This window comes from Balaenoptera borealis (assembly GCF_965194805.1).
Source record: "Balaenoptera borealis genome assembly, chromosome: 7".
Taxonomy (NCBI): domain Eukaryota; kingdom Metazoa; phylum Chordata; class Mammalia; order Artiodactyla; family Balaenopteridae; genus Balaenoptera; species Balaenoptera borealis.
This window is the reverse complement of record NC_138864.1, coordinates 15,861,913-15,889,216: the sequence shown is the minus strand read 5'-3', so window position 1 is coordinate 15,889,216 and position 27,304 is coordinate 15,861,913. Positions and strand designations below refer to the sequence as shown.

Sequence of the window (27,304 nt, the reverse complement as noted above, 5' to 3'; positions counted from 1 at the left end):
ACGGGTTCGAGCCCTGGTCTGGGAAGATCCCACATGCTGCGGAGCAACTAGGCCCGTGAGCCACAACTACTGAGCCTGCGTGTCTGGAGCCTGTGCTCCGCAGCAAGAGAGGCTACGATAGTGAGAGGCCCACGCACCGCGATGAAGAGTGGCCCCCGCTTGCCACAACTAGAGAAAGCCCTCGCACAGAAACGAAGACCCAACACAGCCAAAAATAAATAAATTTTAAAAAAAAGAATGTAGGAATATCTGGCACATTAATAAGTGGATGCTGTTATTTTATTTTATGAGACGCACAGGTTCAACATCTAGATTAAGATGATCTAGGGCAACAAATCTATGTTCAAATCCTAACTCTCCCACCAGGCGCTGCATGACATCAGCAAGTTACTTAGCCAACCTGAGCTTCAGATTCTTCACCTCCAAATCTGATAGAAAGTTCTGTCTCCGTTTCAAGGAGGAATTTCCTGTTGGGCTCCTGTGGTTGTCCGTCAACATCTCCTTTGAAGAGGGCTGCTGAAGGTGTGTACACAGGGATATAAACTCATTTACTTCGGATCTTTCTTCATCTGGTCATTTTTGTTTCTCACTCTCCCTGATTATTAGTATTTCCTAGGTGCCTACCACATACTGGTCTCAATGAGACCCAACTAGACTTGAAGAAAAAAAAAAAAATCAGGATATTAATGGAACAAAGACTGAAATAATGAAATCAATCCGATTCCCAAATGCAGTGTATGCCATAGACTGTTAATTTGTAAGAAAATCTATCAACCATTTACACATATGTTCACATCAAAGTCCATTTTCAGGTTATGATTAAGAAGAAATAAAACAAATAGTTCTCAGTCTCCAAGAAGCTCTCCCATAAGGAGCAGAGTTTCTGCAAAATGCTAGGCAACTCTGCGCATCTAAGGGAAAGTCTGTGATGGGGCTGGAAGATGAAAAAGCCTGCAAAGACAGGTCACCAAAAGCAATGAGCAAAGCAGAGGGCACAATGCTTTAGACATCAGCAAACTCAACTCCACACATGGAACATACACTTCCTCTTCACTTCCACCCAGAAATGTGCTCTCACCTTTTTTTCTTGAAACATATTCTTGAGTCAGTTTTGGTTTCCTTTTTGACTTTTGCTAAAGACACGGCTACAGAGAATTATCTCTTGCCGTGCGGTAAACAGTTGATCAGAGAGTAGTGTGAGCTGGAATGAATGGGTGCACACACGTGATCCCCTGACTCCACCAAGAAGCTGCATCTGAGATTTCTATTTATACAAACCCAGAATAAAAGCGCTAGAGCAGAGGAAGGGTTGTAATGATGCTTTTTGTTCTCCTGCAACTCATCTTCTCTCTGTCCTGAACACCCTGACAAACATAATCCCAGCTCCAATCACACAGTTTCATTATGATCTTTCATCTAAAATATTTGCCTCCTTCCAGAAGAAGGCACTAGGGATACGTTGAAAAGAAGACCCAAGATGGCAGATAGAATGATCATTGGAACCTAAAGCTTCCAATACAAACAAACACAAATAACTGACTATGTTTTAAAAGAAATCCTATGGACCGGGACCAGAGATCAAACCCACAGAAGGAAGCAGGGAAACCAGAGCATTGCTCTCGGTGCTGGGTCTTCCATGGGAACCTGGCCTGAACAGCTGTATGTGACGGGCACTCTGCATGAAGCCAAGAGCTGGGACCAAGCTGCCTCTTACGAATGAGGGCTGGAGGAGTTCCCATAGCCAGGAATAGAAGCAGACTTACCACTTGAAGCTAAGACCCACCATGCATAATAAGACGCCTGAGTTTTGGTCATCTTTGTGGCAGGAGAGTGTAACATCCAGTTTAGAGCCAAAGACCTTAAAGGGCTAGGGTGAAAGCAGAATTAAAGCCTTCTTACAAGCTGGGGAAAATTCCCACAGATGAACAAGAATTACCAAGCAAGTGAAAAAGTCTAGCAACAAAGTTCAACAGATCCATTAAACAAAAATTCCCACACAAACATACATATCATAGAACAATTTTCATTCATAAAATGAATGTAACGTTCTCAAAGAAATGAAAGATGGACTACTATCCATGGAAAAAACAAAACAAAAAACAAGAGGTTACAAAAACAAGACAGATGCATATACCAAAAAAAAAAAAGTATCATTAGTTGAGTTAAACTGATCACTGGACAGAGGTGAAGATAGAATCTTTAAGACAGGAGACAAAACTAAGAAGATATCACAGAAAGCATTATAGAATGATAAACTATTAGCAAACATAGAAAAAAGGCAAGAGACAGAGAATAGATCAAGCAATTCCAACTTAACATCAGATTCAGAAAGAAAGAATAGAAAGAATGGTTGAGAGACAGTGTTCAAATAAATGATGGCTCAGAATTTTCCAGAACTGAAAACAAGCCCTGATGTTTTCCATTGATGGATAATTGGGAAGATTTAAAAAGAAAACAAACCCAAAACTAGAGTCATTGTAGTGAAAATACATAATCTTGAGATAAAGAGAAAATCCTAAAAGCTAGTAGAAAAACAGAAGACAGATTACTTACAAAAGAATGGCAATCATTTGATGATTCTCAAAAGTAATAACATGTAACCTAAGGCACTAGAATAAGGGCTTCAAGGTATTAAGTGAACATATAATTGTAAACCCATATTATGTAACACACAAACAAATCATCATTCATAAAAAAGTAAAAATTAAAAATATTTTAGACTTTAAAAGTTTACTATTGACAAGGAACAAAGAATTTAGAAGGAAAGTGGTAAATGGTAAAATCATAACTTCCAAACTGGGGGTGGGGAAATAGAAGGAACGAAGTAAAAAGAAAATAAATAAATCTATCAGAATTTAGACAAATAGAAAAAATAAAGCAAGGGGAAAACCACACACACATATATATAGCATAAAATATGATCTAAACAATAACTAAATAATAAATAAGCAAGCATAGTAAGGATAAGTGGGTTCTCTCAGTTAAAAGAAAGAGACCTCAAATTAGATTTTTTTAAAATCCAGTTGTAAGTATTTACAGGATATAAATTTAAAACAAAACAATATTAAAACTTTGAATGTAAATACAGGGAAAATATTTCTAAGATAAATGCCTGTTCCCCTAAAAGGTGCTATAGCAATATTAATATAAGTCAAAAGAGAATTTAAGCTAAAATATAGGGCAGGTTAGATTTCAAATATTCAAGTGTTTTCTTTTTAACCTTCCATTAACCATTCCACTTTAGAGGAAATATCAGTAAGGAAGGAGCTTAATGAGCAAACAGTCATGCTTCACTTTCTGGATAACCACCTATTTTTTGGACAGGAATAGAAGAGACGCATCTTGAATTGAAAGCTGATCTCTTTCCAATGTATTTATTTTCTCTAAAAAAGGGATAACCCAGGATTTCTTTTTGTGATGGAAATGATGAGTAAATGATAGGCTGGTTTTTGAAGTACTGAATCTTCTGGGTTTTGTTTCTGGAAACCAGAGAAATAAAAACCTATAATAAACCACAAAAGCCATATAATATTAATAATTAATAGTCCCAGAATGCAGGCTGTGTGCCCATCACTGTACTGGGCACCTTACAGGCATGATGTCATTTAATCCACTGTGAGATAGGCTTTCTTTCAATCCCAGAGGAAAGTGGTGGGCTAGAAAAAGCAGAGCCGGGCTAGGAACCCAGATGAGGCTGACCTCTTAGTCCTGTACCTGCTTCCGGATCCACATTCACATCACCGACCCACACTTCTCCCTCCGGGATGGAGCTGAGAAGCAACTTAAAGCTTCTTCACATTGGAGAGCTACTCTCGTCCTCTGTCTCTTGAGATCCAACCTAGGGAATCAGAGAATGACTTTTTAAAAAAATCCAGAAAGCCTAAGTAAGCTTAAGGTTCTTCTCTTCGGAAAAGCCATAAGAAGAAAAACAAATCTGGAATCAGAGCATCTCTATGGCTTCAGGGAGGGCACTGGCTGTGCCCATGGTAGGTCCCGGCTCCTGGCCAAGAAGTAACCAGTTGCAGCTGCAGGGGACTTTGGGAGTGGGCAGGGCGGGGCAGACACTCAGACCCACAGCTGCTCGGCAAGGGGTGAGAGGGAGCTCCCACCCTGCCAGGGGACCCGCCTGGCCAGAGGCAACCAGAGCCCTGTGTGGTTCCTAAGAGGCCAGGTGCCCTGCTCAGCCTCCAGAGAGGAGTGGTGACAGAAGTGCCTTAAAATAAAGCAGGGACAAAATGATGAGTCTCCAGGAGAATGTCACAGCTTTATTCTCTGCCTGCCTCCTTTTCTGAAGAGCATTGTCCTGCGAGCTGGTTCTCAGGCACAGAATTGAAAGCTCAGTGAGTCGTGATGAAACAAGAGGCTTGGGACCACAAAAGAAAACTCCACACACCACGTGTGTGAGCTGGTCCTCATTCCACATTCCTCCCAGCCTTGTTCTTTCTCACACACGGGCCTCCTGGAAGGCAGGAGGGGAAGCAGACTCCCCGTTGATGTTTGAAGAAACACCAATCAAGTGACTTCCCTCTAACAGATGGTCTCCAATGTACAGGGATCAAGGCCATTTAGATGAGGGAAGTCTTGTGACTTTCAGAAAATGGGATTGGTTTTCCTCGATAGCCAATGGAAAATTGGGAGCAGCAGAGCCAAGGATAATGGCCAAAGAGTACATGAAAAGATGCTCAACATCACTAATCATCAGGGAAATGCAAATCAAAACCACAATGTGATATCACCTCACATCTGTGAGAATGGGTCTCATCAGTATGACAAGAGATAACAAGCGTTGGCAAGGATATTGAGAAATTGGAACCCTTGTGCCGTTGGTGGGAATGTAAATTGGGCAGCCACTATGGAAAACAGTATGGAAGTTCCTCAAAAAATTAAAAATAGAATTACCATATGATCCAGGAATGCAGCTTCTGGGTATATAACTGAAACAAATGAAATCCTTATCTCAACAAGATATTTGCACCCCTGTGTTCATTGCAAAATTATTCACAAGAGCCAAGACATGGAAACAATCTAAGTATCTATGGATGAATGAATGGATAAAGAATATATATATATATATACATATATATCAGCCTTAAAAGAAAAGGAAATCTTGACCTGTATGACAATGTGGATGAACCCAGAGGACATTATGCTAAATGAAATAAACCAGTCACAGAAGGACAAATACTGCATGATTCCACTTACATGAAGTAGTCAAATTCATAGAAACAGAGAGTAGAATGGTGGTTTCCCAGGACTGGGGGGAGAGGAAAATGGGGGGTTGCCTTTCAACTGGTATGAAGTTCCAGTTATACAAGATGAATAAGTTCTAGAGATCTGCTGTATAACATGGTACCCATAGTTAACACTGCTGTATTGTACATCTAAAAATTTCTTTAAAGGGTAGATCTCATTTTAAGTGTTCTTACCACAATTAAAAAAAAAAAAGAGAGAGAGAGACAGCTAGGTGGGAAATGTACAGGTCATCACTCTATGCTATTATACACCCTGAGATACATGATTGTAGAAAAATGTGCATTTTCAAGTTTTAAATCTTGGGATAGCTTCAAATTGAAGAGGTCTCTCACCAAAAAGCTGATAGTTAAAAGTGGCCCCGTATCTGTGTTTGGCATCTGATGGACTCACTTTGTTTTGTACTAATGCTTTATATGTGTTTATAAATTAATATATCCGTTGTTGCAGGAGGTCATATAATATTGCATTATGGAGGCCATGTGATTTCATTAATTTATTCAACAAATATGGATTGAATACTCACTGGGTTCCATGCGCTGGGCACACGTACAGGAGCTGGGGACATGGTGATGGATAGGCCGTATCATGAGGCATGGTTCTAGCAGGGGAGACAGACAGACAGAATGCCTGTGTGAAGGAGGGCCCTGCAGCACAGCCCTGATGAAGTCACATAGTGGAAGTCATGAAGCTCTGGGGGAAAATCATTCTGGGCAGAAGGCCTGACACCCACAAAGATTCTGAAATGGGAATGTACTTGGCCTATGACAAAGGGCAGGTAAGGATCCCGAAGGTAGGCCGGGGTGAAGCATTTTCATTTTACACCAAGAATAATGAGAAGCCGTTGAATGGTTGTGAGTGGAAGGAGATGTTTCCTGGTTTATATTTCAGAACGCGGTCGATGCAGGCAGTGGGCAGCCATGGATTTATCACCCATCTATTCTTTCATTTATTCATTCAATTAATGTGTATTGAGCATTTACTATGTACTCAGCTATCAACCAGCTAATGATGGGGCAAATTAATGGCTTCTGTGGCTCTGTTTCCTTACCTATAAAATGGGCTCCCCTTTATAGGCCCTTCCTACTGTGAAATTTCTGTCTCTGGGAAGGGGCAGGCTCTCTGGCCTTAGTTATCCACGTCTGAGACGGGTCCACCCTGGACGTCTATCGGAGCAACACAATTTCTGGAAACCTGCCCATTGTTCATTTGGAGGTACATGAAACACATTGGGTCCTGGGTTTGTATTTGAAGAATAAAGTATAAACACAGAAAACCATAATTCAAAAAGAGTCAGGTACCACAACGTTCATTGCAGCTCTATTTACAATAGCCAGGACATGGAAGCAACCTAAGTGTCCATCGACAGATGAATGGATAAAGAAGATGTGGCACATATATACAATGGAATATTACTCAGCCATGAAAAAGACACGAAATTGAGTTATTTGTAGTGAGGTGGATGGACCTAGAGTCTGTCATACAAAGTGAAGTAAGTCAGAAAGAGAAAAACAAATACCGTATGCTAACACATATCTATGGAATCTAAAAACGAAAAATGGTTCTGAAGAGCCCAGGGGCAGGACAGGAATAAAGACGCAGATGCAGAGAATGGACTTGAGGACACGGTGAGGGGGAAGGGTAAGCTGGGACGAAGTGAGAGAGTGGCATTGACATATATACACTACCAAATGTAAAATAGATAGCTAGTGGGAAGCAGCTGCATAGCACAGGGAAATCAGCTCTGTGCTTTGTGACCACCTAGAGGGATGGGATAGGGAGGGTGGGAGGGAGACGCAAGAGGGAGGAGATATGGGGATGTATGTATATGTATGGCTGATTCACTTTGTTATACAGCAGAAGCTAACACACCATTGTAAAGCAATTATACTCCAATAAAGATGTTAAAAACATTTTTAAAAATTAAAAAAAAATAAAAAAGTATAAACGCAAAGGTCTAGGCCAACGTGGCTCTCTAAAAAAAGAACGTAGCAGAGTTTTGAGGCATATGAAGATGAGATTGACTGTCTCTAAGGGCAGTAGAGTAGGGTTGGGGAGAATTTTAAGTGAAGATACATTTAACCTCTGTGAAAAATAACGAGCAGCAAAGTCAGAAATTCCACAGGGGAACAGCTAGGTTCAAAGCAGAGGTAAAAACTTCCGATGGCAATGAAATTCTGGGCTAAAACTGAGGTAAAAGTGGCAGACATGTGGCCCCTCATACAAAGTGATAGTCCTGTTTTCCTCCTACCCCGCATGTAAAGTGTACATCAATCATGGCAGCCGTGTCCTATTTTATAGGCACATCCTCTCAGCCCCAGCGAGCCGTAAGGGGTGCTGGGAGCTAAAATGCAGCTACAACCAAGGATCCGGAGCAGAGTGCCCCTCGATGTGGAGGGGTTTAGCCAGTTAGGTTGACCGCAAGCCACTGACTTCAATGGTACCGTTCTGTAACAAAAGACATTTTTTACGAAGAAACCAGTCATTGGAACAAGGGAGTCCGTGAGCACATCGGCTCTGGAGAAAGACAACCTGGCTGCACCACTGTGGGACTCAGGGAAATCTCTCAACATGTCTGGGTCCCGGTGTTCTCATCTGTCAAATGGGGCCATGCCACAACCTTCCCTCATAGTTGTTATGAGGAATAGATGAAATTATGTACATGAAGACTTTCGTGCTATGTTTGGCACGTGACAAATGCTCTCAGGTATAAGCCACCAACATATATAATTAGTCATAATGTTAGAGAAGAATAGATGCTTTTCTCCTGAGCCCAAGGACCGTGCTTATATGGTGTCCCAGACACTTACAGGAGTCAGGTTCCCTCATGGAGTTACAGGAAAGTACCTTAGCTCTTCTGCAGGCACAGTTTAACTCTCTGCTTTCAGAGTTTGAGATGTCATCAGCCGGTGTCCAAAGAAATCTAGCAGGGAGAACTTTATTATCTCAGGGAATTTTCCATGGTTCCAGGTGTAGCTCAAACCTTCTTGGCAGACGCACCTGATTTTGTAAATACTGTGATGAGGTACCCACTTCTCCTGGGCAGAATCACCTGAAACAAGATGACAAGACTGACCTATATATCAGAATGTCACGGCGAGAGGTATTCTTAGAATCTGTCAGACTCCATACATGGATTGTTTATCTCACTGTAATAACATAGCAATACGAAGAGAACGCCAACACAGTGATCTGTCATGCAGAAACATTTCCATGTTCAAAGTCCATAGGGTCAGTGCACAGTGGCTCTGTGGGCTGAGTTTCACAGGAAGGAAGGGCGTAATCAGAGAGAGATTTGGGGTGAACATGGAACTAAACAAAGAAGAGTAATTTGAATGGAATGTTTGAAAGGATCAGCTAATCCTTTTCACCACAGGGTTGGGCTTGCCCAAGGCATAACGATTCTTGAACCCCATCAGTTACGATACTCTGCTTCTATCCCCACATGGAGGGTCATTTTGCCAGTGGGTCTGAAGTCTTTGAAGTCCTTTGGTTACTATTCCATGTCTCCATTCATTCCTCCCATGGGCACTGGATATGTTTTCTAGTAACTCATTCTTGCTTTGCTAGTCTATTCCCTCATCGCCCCCTCTGGATGGACTTGTTTTCTCTTTAGTCACGTTAATAGCATGAGTCAGGTAAAGAGTTAGGATGACAACAAAGCAACATCTTTTTCTTTAAGATACTCATATAATCTCTGAATCATTCTATGTTCTTTTTTTTCTGATGACAATTTAATTCCAGTGACTTCCAAGTTATTACAAGAAGATGTATAGAACCCTTCCAGTACTGACAATAAAAACGAATCCCTGTGGAGTCTCCCTACATTTTATTTTTCCTCATTCATTCTCTTCTCATATCCTGTTGATATCCTCCTTATTCTTTTTCCCAATCTCATGTGGCACAAGGTCACATTTCTCAACAGGGCACCTTTGGGCTAGAAATGGGAAAGAAATCTTTGCCCCTCTCCAGCCCTTTCTCACATATGGGCTGCAGTGACCTCCCCAAGGGGATCTGACATAGAAAAGAGCCAATAATGTTCCTCAAAGCAGCAAGTGTCATTTAGAGTTTTGTTTTAGACAAAAAAAAAGTTAATTTAGGTTGAGACTCCAGCCTTATGCTGACAAACTTTGCATTTTATCAAGTTAATAAATGAATTAGTCATGCAAGAATGGAGGAGTGTAACAAAGATATCTGTCCATGCCAGTAAAGGTTCTGCTGGTCCCAAAGAGAATGAGGTTCGTGCCAGAGGACCTGCAAAGTCATCACAAATATACTTCGCATTTGTGTTTCCAGCTTAATTGCTCATGGCTAAACGGAAAATAATAGAAATGAGGTTTTGTTTACATAAAGCGTGAAACTTTGTCCTGGGAACTTTTGTCCTCCAAATAATTCCCAGCAATGTAGTCTTTGGAAGGTGCCCGACTATGTGGAGTTTTAACAGGAAGAGCAAAGAGAACCAACGTAGAGGTTAAGAAAATGTCACAATGCCAGTGGATATGAGTGATTTCCTCTTTATAGTATCAAAGCGGCAGGAGATGTAACTGCCCCAGTGAAGAAATAGATGGCGCTTTTCACGTTGTCAGTACCTTTCCTTTTGAAGGAAAGACTTTATTGTCCAGGTAAATCCACTCAAAGACTCCATGGCTCAACACTAGAGTACCAGGGAATACTGTCTACTGAAAAACAGTGTCTTCTGGAAAACTCCATTTCACAGCACTGTACTGTACTGTTGGTTTTGGAAATGATGGAATAAATCTACTGAAAAAAACACCCTCTGCCAATGCAATTGTGCATATAAAATCATCTAGCTGCTCTGTTCTTACTAATGAACATAAAGTTTGGGCCATGCTCATTAAGGGTAAGGTTACCAGGCGGGATATTTAGAGCTGTCTTCAGGTCAAACCCATGGCTGCCTGTTCTCCTCATTTTCCTCTGATGCACTGGATCACTTTCTCTCCCCGACACCCTTAATTTTCTTGGCTGTCTTTAGGTTCTGCTTCCAACTTGCTTGAAACTGCTTGGGACATTTTCATTTCCTCTCCTTCTCCTGTCGATTTCTTAGTAAGCCATTCCCAAGCTCCTTTCTCCCATTGCTTCTCTCTCGGTTAACCTTTTGCCCACTTTCCTCTTCCATCAATAACCACAAACATTTCTGCCCTCCAAGTAACCCAGATCAACTATCTACTAATCACCAGGGCACAAAAGTGCTTTCCTCATGTTGTCAGAGATTTAGCTTCCCAGGCAATCCCACCCTCCCTCATCTACCTAGAGTTCACAAAAAAAAGATTTCAAAATGAGGCTTTTAGAAACCAGGTGCAGTAAGATGTACAGGGGGCTTGGGATCAGTCAGAGATGAGTCTTGTAAAAGGCAAACATAATATTGTAAATCAGCTATACTCCAATAAATTTTTTAAAAATCTATTATATCAAAAAAAGACAAATGGAGACATATTAAACATTTTAAAAGTTTATTTGAGCAAAAATTGATTCAAATCGGGTGGTACCAAATTGGAAGGGGTTATGCGCTCCATCAGCAGGAGCTGGGGAGGATTTCTGTAGAGAAAAGGCAGAAGCAAAACAAGGAAATTATGTGATTGGCTGTAGCTTAAGCAGTTGCATTCTTTAGGAAAGGCTAGTTGGATGTTTGTGATTGGTTATCCTAAGGTTTTGATTTCTTAATCTTGAGGCATTCACACTTAGATTTGGGTTTGCTTAGGAAGGTAGACTACTGAAGCATTAGAGCTACCTCAGTCTCATGGCCTCCTTATTTCATTTATTTAACAATTCCCTTCATTTGGTCATCCTGTCATACATGAGGGACCGGTCACTCTCAGTTGTGTCACTCTCAGTCACCACTGGGGTTAAGCAGTCTTGTCTCATCATGAAAATCATAGGTTACGATGTCAGGTTTGTGGAAGAACTGTTTTTGCTGTTCTTCTCACTGTCCATCTTGTTTGTTTCTCGAAGTGAAGTGAGACCATCTGATGTACAGCTGATGGCTAGGAACATGTATCCTTGAGAGAATACAGCGCACCAGGGAGACTACAGTGGTGACTATTGGGAGAATGATATCAAGAGATTGAAGTATGTTCCGTAGTCAGGGCCCCCAGGAACCAAACCAGTTGGTTTCAAATACACCAAAGAATGTATCAAAAGGAACATCAACCTGTTTTAGCCATGTGAACCGTTTGCTAACGCCTTGTATTTGCTACAATACAAGAGGTATTGATTCAGGTACAACAGGAGGTATTTGCTGTGGCACAGGCTTTTCCTTCTTGAGCCAATAAGTGATCTAAAGCAGTTCTATCATCTAAACCCCCCTTAACAAGAAAGCCTAGGGACTTTGGTTGTGCAGCTATGACCTTAGCAGTTCATTCAGTGATAGTTGCCAGAGTTAAAGAGCATTATCTTCTCAGGCATTAATAGAGAGAAAAGGCAAGTAGTGAAAAGGCAAAAGAAATAAAGCTTTCATATTGGAGATGAAGATCTTGGTCTGTGATCTCGGGAGGGCTGTCCACCTCAAGGCGTCATCTGCTTCTCGGGAGGAACCTCCCTGGTCCATTTTAATTTTAGATCTCCACTTGGTGTGCAGTTCCAAGAGTATGGAGGAGCCCTTTTTAACTGGGATATGTGGATCAAGGTTCCAGGCCCTGATGTTTGGCTGCCATCTGGGAAGTGGCCTGGTATGGTCCCTTCCAACGAGGTTCAAGTGCAGTCTTTGTTCTTTTGTGATTCCAAGTCCAAAGGGTGGGAGAAATTCAGAGATATTAGTTTGGAGAGTTGTAGTCAGATATTTGAGAAAACAAGAAGAATTCAGGATCCAGGCCAGTTTACCAGTAGATAACAAAAACCTCAAAGACGGTGAAGAGGACTAGAATTTAATACCCACAAGGGTTGCTATATTTTTCCATCAAAATATGATTTTTCTCTCTATAGTTTCTCCCATTTCTATAAAGGTTAATCGAAATAAGACTAATTTGTTTGCAATATAAGTCTAGTTTTATTAAACTAGGCCTGATGATTTACATAAGTGCAGCAAGAATAGCGATTGACCCCATAGGCTCTTTTTAAATTAGTTTTGCTGGACCTTTTCATAAGGAATCCCTTATGGGCTTTTAAAGGCCACTCTAGGCTAGGGAACCAAGCTAAAGACTTATCATCAGACTTTGCTGGGAATCTCTATATATTTGGGTGAATTCCTCCCTTTTTGTGGGCCCCTAATTTGCTCTTGCTCCTGGGGCTGCCAGAAAGTGAACTTATTGCTCACCTGGCAGGGCTTGGAACCTTGTCAACAAGATACCAGATGATTTTTCCAAGGGGCTTTATTGGTTCTATAAAGTCAACCTTAGTTCCTTTAAAACTGTCTGATCAGATTTGATTTTATGCACATCACTCTCAAAGATGACATTCTAGTCAAAGCCCTGGTAATATAACCAATGTTTCCAATTGTGTCCTGTTATAAGGAGAACAGGACACAAAATTGAACTTATTGAACTTATGCCAATAACTATGTTGCCATGAAAATAAGAACACTCAATATTTTTTCAAATTCTGGAGGGATCAGATAGGGAGAAAAAGTAAATGTTTCAATTCTGTTTACAAATGCGTAATTTACCAAATTGCTGTTAAGTCATAGATAGCTTCAGAGAAAAGATTTTCTTAAACCTGGAAAACCAAAACATTAAAGAATCAGCAATATTTCAAACAAAAAGTCATTAAAAATTATAATCATCCACATCAGTTTATTCAGTCTCATGTTATTAATTCTTATTTTGCTTGAATCCAGTTTTTCCATTAGAGTTTTGGAAATTCTTACCCAATTCAGTGGTCTGATCTTAAAGTTATCAGCAACCTGTAGTCTAGAGTACTTGTCAGAGTCTTTTCCATGAATCTCTCTGAAGACAAAGCACCTTTGCAAGCATCAGAGTAAAACAATAACTGTCTGTGAGTAACAAAACAACTTTAAAAAATGACCTGTTGGGACTTCCCTGGTGGCGCAGTGGTTAAGAATCCGCCTGCCAGTGCAGGGGACACGGGTTCGAGCCCTGGTCCGGGAAGATCCCACATGCCGTGGAGCAACTAAGCCCATGTGTCACAACTACTGAACCTGCGCTCTAGAGCCTGTGAGACACAACTACTGAGCCCGCGCGCCACAGCTACTGAAGCCCGTGCACCTAGAGCCCGTGCTCCACAACAAGAGAAGCCACCGCAATGAGAAGTCCACGCACCACAACAAAGAGTAGCCGCCACTCGCCGCAACTAGAGAAAGCCCAGGCGCAGCAATGAAGACCCAATGCAGCCAAAAATAAATAAATAAACAAATTTTTAAAATGGCCTGTGGTTAAAGACCTGATGAGAGTTTATTTGATAAGAATATTTAGTTCTTTCTGCGGCATACAACAGTTTAAGAGAATAATTGGGCAATAAAGGAACTGGAAAATTTCTATTAACTTCTATTTCTGGAATACCTGTATTAGTAACATATATCCATATATATTTAACCTAAGAAGGTTTATCATCACTTCTTATTTGATAATGCTTCCCATGTAATTTAGCATGAATATCTATCATGTAACTTAATTTAGTAGAACTTTAAGTTTTCAAGTTACCAGAAGGATTTCAGTAACTATTTTTAAGGTGACATACCATAAAACATAATTATTGTTGAAAAATTTATAAACTTTTATCGTACTTATATCTATTTAATTTATTTGTTCTTAACAATTATGTTGAGCTAATTCTTGAAAATTTCACTATACATTAAATAGCTAACCATCATCTTAAATTATTTTTTTGCTGACAAATTTTGAAATAGAGATAACATGAGCTTATGTGACTTTTAGTAAACCCAGTAGAATAAAGTTTGTATGTCTGCAATATATTTAATATTGATAACTCTGAAGTGCTTATTTTAACTAAACCAACAAAACTTAAACTAGCTTTTATTTAGTGAATATTATCCTAGATCATGTGAACTTGAAAAATATTTGGGTTAGTTTCTATATTTCTGAGAATACTTAACTTTACAAGCATTTATTTTTCTTTAAACCAATTAAAAGAGCTCTGTTACAAATTAAGTTTGGCAATACCATTTGGCAGTAGAAAGTCACACATCTATAACACACATGTATAGATATACATAAACATACAGACAGATGTAAACAGAAATATTATAGCTTTCATTTTTAAACTTGAGCCATGAGATAGACAAGATAGTACAAAACTTACTAGGTTACTTACTACTCATTGCTTGCTCCCCCAGGGCTGTCAGGGTCTCCTTCAGATCCCTCTTTTGACACCAGAACTGTTATGTGATAAATGGAGACATATTAAAATTTTTAAGTTTTTTTTGAGCAAATTGATTTGAATTGGCAGTGCCAAACCAGAAGTGATTAGCAACACTCCACCAGCAGGAGTTGGAGGAAAGACTTTACAGAGAAGAGGAGGAAGTAAAGCAAATAAATGATTTGATTGGATTTAGCTTAAGTGGTTGACTTATTTAGGAAAGCCCAGTTGGCTATTGGTGACGGATGGCCCTTAGGTTTTGATTTCTTAACCTTGAGACAGTTCAGGTTTAGACTTTAGTTTGCTTAGGTAGGCAGATAAGGTATTAGAACCACCTCAGTCTACTGGCCTCTTTTTAAATTAACAGTCTGAATCTTCGGTAAACCTGTTCCCTCGTAAAAACAAAAACAAAGGTGAACGGAAAAAATGGGTTTGGCAACATGACCTCAGAATTGTGAGGGTTGATGCTACATATATGAACTTGTCTAGTCCGTGCCTGGCATACAGCAAATGCTCAGCAGTTATTTGTTTTCTCGCCTTTCATGTCAATCACTAAACTTTGAAGCAGAACTTTGCTACTTCTCATCTATTCTAAATTTTCCACCTCCTGCTACTGTGTGTCTACACGTCTTATACCAAGACGTGTAGATTTTTCCTTATTTTAATAAGAGTTTTGTACCCTCTCCCAAGTCACCACTCATTGTGCAGTGCATTCAACAAATACCTTACATTCCTAAACTGCCTAGTGTATGACTCATGGGTCCTATTTTGTCCAACACAGGCACAAAATTAGTCATGTTTCAAAGAAAGCTGTAACTTCGTAGGAGAAAGCAGTGAGGACCCTGGGCCTGGGCTGGGTGGAAACACACCTGGCATGCCTGCCGTCGTGTTCATCCCCGCCCCCAGCTCCCACTGCAGGGGAAGGGAATGGGGCACGGGGGATTAGGAGTTTCTTGGGAAGTAATTTAAACCTTGCCCATAGGTAGACTTCAGACCATTCATGGTCCTTTATCATTTATCACGTTCTTACTCCCACCGGTCCCTCTTCCACGGTCCTTAGGGTCCATTCCATCCTGTTTTCACCACCACCTGGGAGGCAGGTACTCCAAGACTATTAGGTAGAAAATGGAGGCAAGTCAGACAACGTGCCCCCTGGTGGGACTTGAACTCAGGCAGTTAGAGTTGAGAGCTTCTGCCTTACTCTCTTGAACTGTGGAGTCATAGAGAGGTCCACAGAAGCTAAATGATAATGGGACCCTGAAGGAATCTGGAGATCAATTCTGTCCTGGGGGGAAGGAATGAGGGGTGATTAGCTATGACCAGCAGGGCCTAAGGTTGGGAGGAGAACAGGTGTCCCCGTTGGTATTGGGGTGTTTGGTACCTGCTTCCAAGCTGATCCAGGCTCACCGCTCCCCACCACAACCCCCCAGTGCAAAAGCCCCAGCCTGGCAGCCGACGTGGACTTGGAAGGGAGCCCTGTCTCTGTGGCCAGTGGGCTTCCTAGGCCCCTGGGTGTCCTGTTTAAAATGCAGCCGGTTGTCCAGCTATGCTCCCACCAGCAGGGTTTGAAAAAACCCGATTCCTCCTAACCAGACTGGAGACCATCAGGTGTTTTTTTTTCTGACAAGGTAGCATAGGAAAGATATTCTCTTACGGTTTGACTTTGTATTTACCTGTTTGCTGGGAAGGAAAAATATTTTTCTATATGTTTATTGACCATTTTTTCTCTCCTCTGAATTTCCTGTTTATAACCTCTGCCCTTTTTTTTTTTTTTTTTCATTTATTCTCCTGTCCTTTTTGCCTTTTCCTTGTCCATCTGGAAGAGTTCTTTATATAATTCTTGATCATAATCCAGAAACTTAATATATGTTGCACCTTGTTATATACGTTGCAAGGATTTTTCTCCCTGATGATCATTTATATTTCAATTTAGTTCAAGGTGTCCTGTGTGGATGGGGGGGAGTTCACACAACCTAAACTTCCTTCAGCAGAGGAGAATCCAGTTAAATTACATGACCTCCTTTCTGTGGCCTGCTCAACAGTGGATTAAAGGCATGAAGTGGATCTATTCTTAATTAATATGGAAGCATACCCCCAATATATTGTTGTTGAAAAGGCAGGTTACAGAATGAGAGCTCAGTTTTTACTGCTGACTAAAAATACATATATACAAATAACAATACTACACATTTCCTGTGAGTGTGTAAATAGAGATAGAGAAACAGAGACAGAGAGTCAGAAAGAGACACAGAGAGAGAGAGAGATTAGGAACAGAGCCTGGAAATAGACATCTATCTATCTACCTATATCTATATCTATAAATAGGTATCATATATTATATTATTAATTAATTTATTTATTTATAGGAGTATAAATATATTCCTATGAGTACTCCATGAGTATATTTTCTGGAAATATGTACACAAATTGAAAATCATGGTTGCTTCTGTGGAGAAGGTTGAGACCTGGGGCTTTCAGGGCTTCTGCCTTATCTATGATATTTAAAAATTTTATAAGAATATTTTTCATGAACTTCAGATAATTTAAATTAACTTTAAAACGAAACAGGAAAGGAGTGAACTAAGTCATACAGAGAAAGACAAATACTGTATGATCTCACATATATGTGGAATCTAAACAAGTCGAAGTCATGGGAACAGACTGGGATGGCGGTTGCCGGGACAGGGGAGGGGGCGTCGGGGTGGAGGGAAATGCGTAGATGTCAGTCAGAAAGTACAGGCTTCTGGTGTAAGACGAATGAGCTCCGTGGATGTAGTGTACAGCAGGGTGACTACACTTAACACTACTGTATCTTATACTTGAACATTTCTAAGAGAATAGATCTCAAATGTTCTCACACACACACACAAGGTAACTATGTGAGGAATACTTATTGTAATCATTTTACAATATATATGTGTATCAAATCATCACATTGGGGCTTCCCTGGTGGCGCAGTGGTTAAGAATCCGCCTGCCAATGCAGGGGACACAGGTTCAAGCCCTGGTCCGGGAAGATCCCACGTGCCGCGGAGCAACTAAGCCCATGCGCCACAACTACTGAGCCTGTGCTCTAGAGCCCACAAGCCATAACTACTGAGCCCGTGTGCCACAACTACTGAAGCCCGTGCACCTAGAGCCCGTGCTCTGCAACAAGAGGGGCCACTGCAATGAGAAGCCCGTGCACCACAACGAAGAGTAGCCCCCGCTCGCCACAACTAGAGAAAGCCCACGTGCAGCAACAAAGACCCAACGCAGCCAAAAATAAATAAATTTATTAAAAAAAAATCATCACGTTGTACACCTTAAACTTACACAGTGTTGTGTGTCAAATTATATCTCAATAAAGCTGTGTGTGTGGGGAAAGGAAACAGAAGGGGAAGTCATTTCCATATTAGCAGTAGAAAAGTTAGAAAAGGAAACTTATGAAACTATGCACACCAGAGCGTGGCTAAGGGTGATAATAATAACAATAATGTAAACAACAGCAACATTAAATAGCAAACGCTTCCATAGCCCTCACTGTGGCGCCCAGCACTGTTCTAATCGCTTTACACTTACTATCTCATTTAACCCTCACAAAAGTTTTATTCTTTCTCTTAATTTTTTAAATTAATTAATTAATTTATTTTTGGCTGCGTTGGGTCTTCCTTGCGGTGTGCACTTTTCTCATTGCGGTGGCTTCTCTTGTTGCACAGCACAGGCTCTAGGTGCATGGGCTTCAATAGTCGTGGCACGTGGGCTCAGTAGTTGTGGCTCGTGGGCTCTATAGCTCAGGCTCAGTAGTTGTGGCACACGGGCTTAGTTGCTCTGTGGCATGTGGGATCTTCCCGGACCAGGGCTCAAACCGGTGTCCCCTGCACTGGCAGGCCTCTGTGCTGCCAGGGAAGCCCCACTGTTATTATTTCTGACACACACTCAGGCTCCGCCATCCTGCCTTCGATCACAAGCTCTCATCAAAGAGTTTTCCCTTAACAAGATAACTCCTCCTTAGAGGAATTCTAGCAGATGAAATTTTCTCCATCTCTTAAGTCTAGCTGTGGTTTGCAACTTCTGGGAGCCTTTAAAGCAATGCAGTGGCCACGTGACCATGGGGGCAGCTGATGGGACTGCAAAAAGCATCGAAGATCAACAACTCCTTTTGTCTGACGGGGGCTGCCTCCCTCCTGCTTCAGATTTCTACCCAGGCTCTGTTCTGCTCTGCCACCTCCACTGCCCAGTCCTGGCCCACAGATGGAGAAATTCAGCCCAATGTACACTTTCTCCCGAGTCTCTGTGCAACCTCGAGGAAAGGAAAGAGCTTCTCATAAGCCCTGAACTAGGCGACTGGCACCCTCTAGGTTCCTTTCCTTTACCTCCACAGGCTCGGTGGAAAGTGTGTTTTCTGTGGGGCAACGACAGTGTCAGTGTGGTCAGACATAGAGCGTGGTCACTGCTGTTATGACAGGAAATATAATAGACCCTTCTCCCTGCATTGGACACTGTAGGCCTCACCTGATGGGATGCAGGACCCAGGGAACCTCCTGCTGTGTCCCACAGGGATGCTGTCTCCATACTTGAGTAGACGTCGTCTTTCCAGGGTTTGAAGGGGTTGAATAAAGATCTTGGGGCACAGATTTTCAGCATGAGGCCAAGAGCTCTTTTCTTTAACTGGAAAAATATCTTTTCCTAATTTTGTTTGCAAATTCCACAACTCACATTTCTTTCTTTCTTTTTACCAAAATCTCTCAAGACAGATGGAAATGCAGTAACAAGCATGTAGAGGGAGGGTGGAGAAGCAATCAGCCGTTCATAAGTCCCTCCTTTGCACCAGATACTGCACTGGACGCATTGTATGTTACAGCTCTTTCAGCTAATACAGTCTTTACTCTTGGTTTCCAGATGAGGAAGTTAGGGCAAAATGACTTAAATCACATTCCCACTCTTCATGGTGTTTCACCTGTTATGGGCCTTTGCCCACCTCTGTTGACATTGCCAAGGGTCTGTGTTTCAGGATTCTCTTTGTAGACCTTCCTTAGTTCTGAGAGCAGGCTGCTGGGGGGTGGATGGCAACCTTGATTCCAGCTAAGGGTTCCCTGAGCAACTTTAGATCTTCTTTGGCAGATGGAACTCTATTTGCACCACTATGTTTTACACACCACAGGTTACAGAAATGAAGGGAAGAAAACGAATACTTCCAAGGTTGTCTTCAAGGGTTGGAGGAACGGCAGAAGTGAGAGTAACAAAAGAAAACAATAGGTTGCAATAGCGAAAGGACAAGTCTGGCTGTGGGTCCCTGACGACTAGGATGACAGTGGGGCTGGAGACCTGTGGAAGGAACAGTCTGTGAATTAAAAAGGCTTAGTTCCAGGTAACCAGCTCTACTAGGAGCTGAGTGTCCTTAGGTGAGATACTTCACCTCTCTGAGCTTTCGCTTCCTCGTTAGAAAAATAGAGATGATATTAACCTAAAGCACAGACTCATAAGAATTTTATATGAGGTGCTTGCATTTGAAACCTTGTTCTGTTCTGCCCGGAAGCAGGATCTCAATAAGTATCTCCCACTGCTCCCTCCCCACTGAGGTTTGAAAGCTGATAAGAAGCCTTATGAACAAAATGATCATATAATCTATCATCCAAACCAATATTTTTGAGACTGAAAGGGGCCACCGTTAATAACCACATCGAGACAATAGACATAAACTGAAATTGTCTCAGGAGAACAAGTCACTCTTCTAACAGAAGCAGTAAGGGAAACGTCTGGTCCAGGAAAACCATAGGGCCTTGATGCCAAAGACATCCAGAAGCTTCTAAGGGTAGATTTGGAAGGGAAATGAAGTCCACAGACTCAGAAAAACAGACAGGCTTCCTTAGAGGTAAATAGGGGCTAAGCAAGAAAATAATTGAGTTTGGGCCTGGGAAATAATTGAGTTCATATTAGGAAGAGAAACTGGAGACAGGGAGAAGGAAAGAAAGGCCTGAAAGGACAAAGATCTGAAACGAAACTACATACCTACCATTTGCCTCTCTGCATCTTGGAGTTCATTATAATATAATAACCCATGTTCTTACATTCCAAACAGCTGGTTATACTTTATACTCTCGATGACTCATTTTGAAAGGGGGGTATGAAGCAGAAACATTACGAGATCAAGATTTAGAAACCCAGGATGATAAGTTCAAGAAGCCCTACTTACACAGCAGCAGGTAGGAGCCTCTGCTGAGATCTGCTAGGATTTCGTCCTACAGATTCCTGCCATGTGGCATAAAGATGGTGGGCAGCCAGGGGCTGGGGTGTTTCTCTTGAAATTGTAATATGGCAATCCTCCACCAACAGTGGTTTTCCGTGGCAGTCTGCGGTGTAACAGTTTTATATTTGAGCACTCTGTGCACGATGCAGTCCAGTCTTCTTAGCCAAAAGGGGCACTCAGTACCATCCCCCCTACAGTGTCCATGTGGGCAGATGGAGGGCTTAGAACAGGGAGAAGAAAGCAGAGCAGGCTTCACCCTCTCAGCAAAGTGGGCCCTGAAGTATGAAGATAATTTTTGAAAAGGTCAGAGAGACAGAACTTACTTTATATGCAACCATTTTTCCAAGACAAGCGACAATGAAGCAAGGGAAAATACAAGTCTAAAACACATTCAGTTTCAAGTAGTTGGGGCTAGTCAAAAAGTTAAAATGAGGTACCAGCTAAATAAAGAAAAATTATGGGGGAGAATCTTCCCCAGCCAACTTTGGTGTCAATGCAGTCAGATTTTCTAAAAATAGAAGAGTTGAGGACTGTCTATTGGGGCAACATTTCAACATCAACATATTTGGTTTGTTTTAAGAGTCAATTCCTTCTAAAAGTTTTGTTTAATATCTTTTAAAAATGTGTGTGTGTATGACTATATATTTGTGCACACACACACACACACACACACATATACACACAAGGTGTCCGTAAAGTCTGGAAACGTGATTTTTTTGTTTTTGTTTTTGGCTGCATGGCATGTGGGATCTTAGTTTCCCCGACCAGGGATCGAACCTGTACCCCCCACAGTGGAAGCGTGGAGTCAACCACTGGACTGCCAGGGAAGTCCCAGGAAACATGATTTTTGTTCCACAAATTAAATACATCTCTGACAACATTATGCATATTCGTTTGTCCTTCCAAACTTTATGGACATCCTGTATATCCATTGACATAGTTATTTTTATTTGAACTTTCCGAATAGAACGTTGGAATAAAAATAATAACCTCAATCTTGGCATATGTGACTTTGTCAAGCATGGTGCTTTTCTGGAAAGAAACTCCTTCCATATAGTCAAGAGCTGACATCAGTATTGTTAAGATAAATCTTCTATAGTTTTAATGCCGAATCCTTTGTTTGTGCTATTTTTCATTGATATACACATGTGCACTCACCCAGAAGTGTTCTTCTTTCTAATAATTCTTATTCACTGTTTGGTTTCTTTCTTTATATTTACCTATAACTACAGTTCACTGTGTCCCTGCCATGCCAGGCAGTGTGCTAGGGCTCTCATACATACTCTCTGCTTTTTATGAGAACTCTGAAAGTTATCAAAAATCATTTTCCAGGTGGAGAAACCAAAATTTGGAGATTTTTTCTTTATGTTCACACTCTCTTCCATACTCCTGTCCCGCCCAATCACCAAATTCTATTGGTTCTTCTTCCGAATCATTTTGTAAATCCATCCCATCCTCTCCATCATTGCCACTCTACCATTTTTGGAAGCCCCACATGGGCTGCCACCACGTTGCAGTTGAACTTCTATCCATTCTGGGCCTCTGGTCTTAGCTTCCTCAGGAGCTTTACCTACCTAAGGAACCATTAACCTAAATCTATAGACAACTACCGCTTTCTGCATGAGCCATCTGATTATATCCTAGTGGTAGAAGAACAACAATAGATACCATTTCAGAAGAAGAACATTTAAAAGAAGAAATCAACATTTTATAAATGTAGCTGCCAGAGGCAGGGTGAAGTAAGGTCAAGTGTGCAGATTTTGGCGGCCAGGGCTCAAATTTCAGCATTTACTCATCATGTGACTGTGAATAAGGTCTTCAATCTCTGTTGCCTTGTCTATAAATTGGGGATAAAGAGTGAGCACTGACACTTTCACAGAGGAGGAATCTGTGTCATTGAGGGGTGGAATAATACCCCCAGTTCACACATCTCATTCCTGGTGGTCCTGTTCTAGAACTTGTGGACTTATCCACTAACTACACTATGCTGTCTTTGAGTAATCACATCATGCACATCATGGAGTTGTGATGAGCATTAGAAAAGCTAATGCATGTGAAAACTTAAACCAGAATCTTCAATATAATCATTGCTTAACCATTGTCTATGTTTTACCTATTTATTGAATCCAAAAGCTAATTCCCAGCCCTGAAAGCCATGTGGTTCTCAGCTACCTCCTAGGATCACGGTGGTTGGCTGCCCTGCTCTAGGACTGTTTGGGAAAGGTAAGGGTTAAGTAAGGCATGGTGATGAGTAGAGGCAAGGTGGTACCCTCCTCTCCAGACTTCTTTTCCACTTCAAAAGTTCGAGTTCTCCATCTTTGGAAGTGTCCCTGGGTCCCTACTGCTTCAGAATCCTTTCTACCAAGGCATTTTTGGTTTCTTTTTTTCCCCTGGGTACCAGTTCACCCAGAAGGGGGAGCCACCTTTGTTGGCTCCCAGTGGAGGAAGCCTGAGGATGGGATGAAAGAATTGATTTTATGAAAAGCAAAACTAGAAAGCAGAATACAGGGTCATCTCTGCTGGACACAAATACAGGAAATACTAATGTTTTATGCAAGTTTGGCTTTGGTTAGGTTACGCAATGCAGGCAGCCAATGTTGATAACCAACCAAGTGAAAAACTTTTCACCATAACTTCAGAAAACTTTTCAATATTTTTACCCCTGCCAAATTTGAAATATTGAAATATTGAAAAATACTGAAAATATTGAAAAATATTTTTCAAGTATTTTTACCCCTGCCACTAATTTTTTTTTCTTCTGATTTACTGTGATGCCATGGTGAAAAGTTCTGGTCTCCACATACTGAAAACTACATGTGCATTTTAAATGTTCACATTGTGTTACTCATTATAGATGAAACATTGTGTCCCTTTGTCACAAAGTAACTTCCTCTTCAATGGGATGGTTCCTGGACTGGCAGGAAGGAGGGGGGATGGAGGGACGGATGTCTAGATCAACAAGAAGATGACTCTGGAATTAGCCGAGCTTGCAGATGGCCATTCCCTTCTTGGATTTCATTATCTGGGGACATGTCATCTAGCTCTGCCACTCATGGGATTGTTGATGTAGAATTGTGAAAAGACGGGCAGCTGAAGGGGCTACGGAAGACTTAGAGGGATTACAGAATGACCTCAAATGATGGCAGCAATTTCCATTCAGAGGTTTTAGAATTACCACATGGTGTGATCCGGGAAATAAGAGACAATTGCAAAAGTGAGATGGTTTAATTGCTGTTTCACTCACTAAAGGTTCTCAGTAAAAGACTTCAGTTGTCACCTTAGGGGGAAATATGGTCCCAGAAGAGCTGGCTTTTGACATGCTGTAGAAACTGTTTACTTCTCTTTTCTTTCTTTTGTGTCTCAAAACACACAAATTCCGCAGAGACTCAAGAAAGAATGATCGAAATAAAAGTAAATATTTTCACACATGTGGACCTTTGGAAAAAAAGGAGTAATACGCTGTTCAGCTGCTACTATACTCATGATCTTCTAAACTGTTTAATGTAATTCCAGTGTTGGATTAGTTCAAAATAGCCCCATCTGGGGTGCTAAAAGGACATTGAATGGTTTTATTGTAAAAGGCAAAAATCCCTACTTTGAAAATTCTAAAATATACTGATTTATTTAATTTTGATGGAACTCATAACTGTGAAGATGAAATGTCTTTAAACAGGTTCAAGACTTTTCCACAGTGCTGGCTTGATGACCACGTGTTTGGGTCCAGGCAAGCCCCATTGGTCAGTGATAAAATCTAGCCCCGATAGGATTTCCAAGGGTGAAGACTGCCAACATTTAGTAAGGTTAATGGGCCACCTTGATCATCATTAGGGGAGGAAATAGGCAATTCAGGAGGAATTAAAATAGAAAGAATGAAAAGAGTAAAGAAAACGCAGGGGGAAAAAAAGCAAAGAGAGTAGGTAAGAAATGTTATAGCATCATCCCCTTGTAACATGCTGTAACAGTAATCGTAGGCTTCCCAGGCTTAGTAACAAGTCATAACCCAGTGTATTGTTTACTGAACCACTTTCAGGATAGAAGCTGACTCTAAACTATAGTAATCTGCCTCAGTAGATGCTGTAGAAGATTCAATTTGTGGGTAGCACATGTGCTGAGGAGACCAAAACTGGAATGTTAGGTTCAAGTCCGAGTCCCCAATTTTAGGAAGGATACTGACAAATAACAGTTAATCCCTTGGAAGGTAGCTAGCATAATGAGGAGGTTGGAAATCAAGGCGACTAGAAATGTTTGCAGTGGAGAGGAGATATAGAGGGGTCGTGATAGCTGCCCACACATGGGGGGAAGCTTCCATGGACGAGAGAGGGAAGCCCAGATCTGTGCTGCTCTGAATGAAAAAACTAGAAACTGCAGGGACTGAGTTTTCACCTCCACCCAAAGAGTCATTTTCAGACAACCAGAACTTTAAACATCAGAGAACACTGCCTCTTTAAGCGTGAGAAGAAACAGTAGACAATAGATAATGGATAGCCAAAGACGCCATGGAAGCGATTCTTGGATTCAATGAAAGAGCGAACTAGTGAACTGGTTCAATAGTTTCCAGACTGCTCCACAGAACCCCTCCCCTCAGGGCTACTAAATACCGGGTGGTACAGGTGAAATGGACCCAGAACCCCCAGTGCTGCCACAGAGCAAGGACTCCTTTACATAGTGTTGATATTATTCTTCTCTGCAAGGCATAGCTTGAACAAGGATCCTTGGCTAAATAAAGCATTTTGAAGATCAGTGGTTTCCTAACTGAGTCCTTTCACAGATGCTGAAAAAACCAAGAAAGGCTGCTCTGAGTCTATTGCTTCAGGAGAGCTACTCTGATGCTATTTCTTTCAAAAAATGGGCCTCTGAGTAAATTTCATTTGTATAAACTTCTGCAGCTAAAATGTTTAAACCACTGGCCTGGTTCACTTCTCATATCTGGTTCAATTATTAGATTTCTAGAGTTTGTGTTGCATGACAGACTCTAATGTCATCATTTAACTAACCTTAGGACTTTGCTTTTAGGTATATAATTTTCTATTTCTGAGATTGAAGCAAATTATTTGAGGTAAACTGCCATTTCAAGAAATTGCTGAATTGAGTTCTAGGCCCACAAGCTGAAATTTGTTATATGTCTCAGCATAAATTTGGGGAAGATGCTAAGGCAGTAACAGAAGCAAAGTAAGACTATTCATTTGTGTAGTGTCTCTTAAAATTTACAAAACATCTTAATTTGCATTATTGTATCTGGATCCTCAAAACAACCCTGTGAAGAAGATAGGACAGATAAAATTATTTCATTGTTCAAATGAATAAACTAAGACATAAAAATATTATATATTTTGTGAAGTTTCACATAAGTAATAATTTATGAACATTAGCCTCAAAACTAGGTTTTTAGACCCTTGGGGTAGTGAATTTTCTATAACCATATAACCATAGCTAGTCAATCTTATAGTAACAGCTGAAAACTCTAAAAAAATTTTTATACTTCTCTTTAAACTACAGCTTACCTTTTTTACATAGAATATAATATCTTCAGAGTACATTCTCTCTTTTGAAGTTCAGATATTTTGGGACCTTTTTGGAATCTGGATTTTTCACAAGAATGTATCACAATTTTCAAGAGATCTGGTATGCTGGTGGACTTTTGCTATCAGAATTTCAACTTCTGGCCTTGAAGTCAAGCCCTGCTTTTAATTCCTAACAATATTCCATTAACTACAATGGTGTCACTAAAACAAAACAAAGGAAAACTTAGCAGAGCTTTAAAAAGGCGGCCAGAAACATTGTGTAAAATGAAACTGCCATTGACACCTTGGGAATATTTGAAATCTACCATTCCAAATGGGTCAGAGAAAGACAAGAGACCCTTTTTGTAAACCCAGCATATTGTCCAGGGCTCATCCTTGGCAAAACCTGAGCCAAATAACCAGTGGCCACTTGTCATCATCTAGTAATTCTTCACAAGTGGGCAGTGAGCTGGGCCAACCCATTGTGAGACTTTGAACTGATCTACTTTCGGATGTCTTGGCTGTGACATTTTCTTCATAATATCAGAGAACTTAAAAGGAAATGTTGTACAAAGATCAAATAAATGCCTGCAAAATTGGATGACGTGAGAGGAGATATTTGACACTTTTCCTTCCCAATTCCAAAATAAATCATTTCCCGAACAACTTTTACAATGAGGGAGAAGTAAAATCATCATATTAACATCCCAAATGACGGAAAATTCCAAGAACTTTTATGAGATATCTTACAGACGCGATCAAGTTTTGAAAGGATATCCAGGGCTTATATGAAGCACCTCCCCCAGAAAGCCAAGAAAACCATAAGACTTCTAAAGAAGACAACAGAGAAAATTGTGGACCCTAGGACTAGTTTAAAGTTTAAAGATCATGATCTGGTATTGGGATCAGGTACTGACTCGTATATTTAGAAATATACATATGTGTGTAGCTTAGTAGTAGTAATAGTAGTTGAAGATTTTTACTTGGATTTCTAGACATTGATCTGTGTTCATTCTTTCTGATAGCCAGTGGATTCT

The 27,304-nt window shown here is 40.9% G+C and overlaps 1 long non-coding RNA gene across 1 annotated transcript; it reads right to left on the bottom strand.

Moving 5' to 3' along the window:
• Positions 1-233: 233 nt before the first annotated feature.
• Positions 234-13,575, bottom strand: LOC309632407. The gene is made up of 3 exons (XR_014246896.1): positions 13,070-13,575; positions 12,869-12,918; positions 234-11,976 (listed from the first exon to the last, which is right to left on the bottom strand). It is a non-coding gene; the product is annotated as an uncharacterized lncRNA (long non-coding RNA).
• Positions 13,576-27,304: the final 13,729 nt, after the last annotated feature.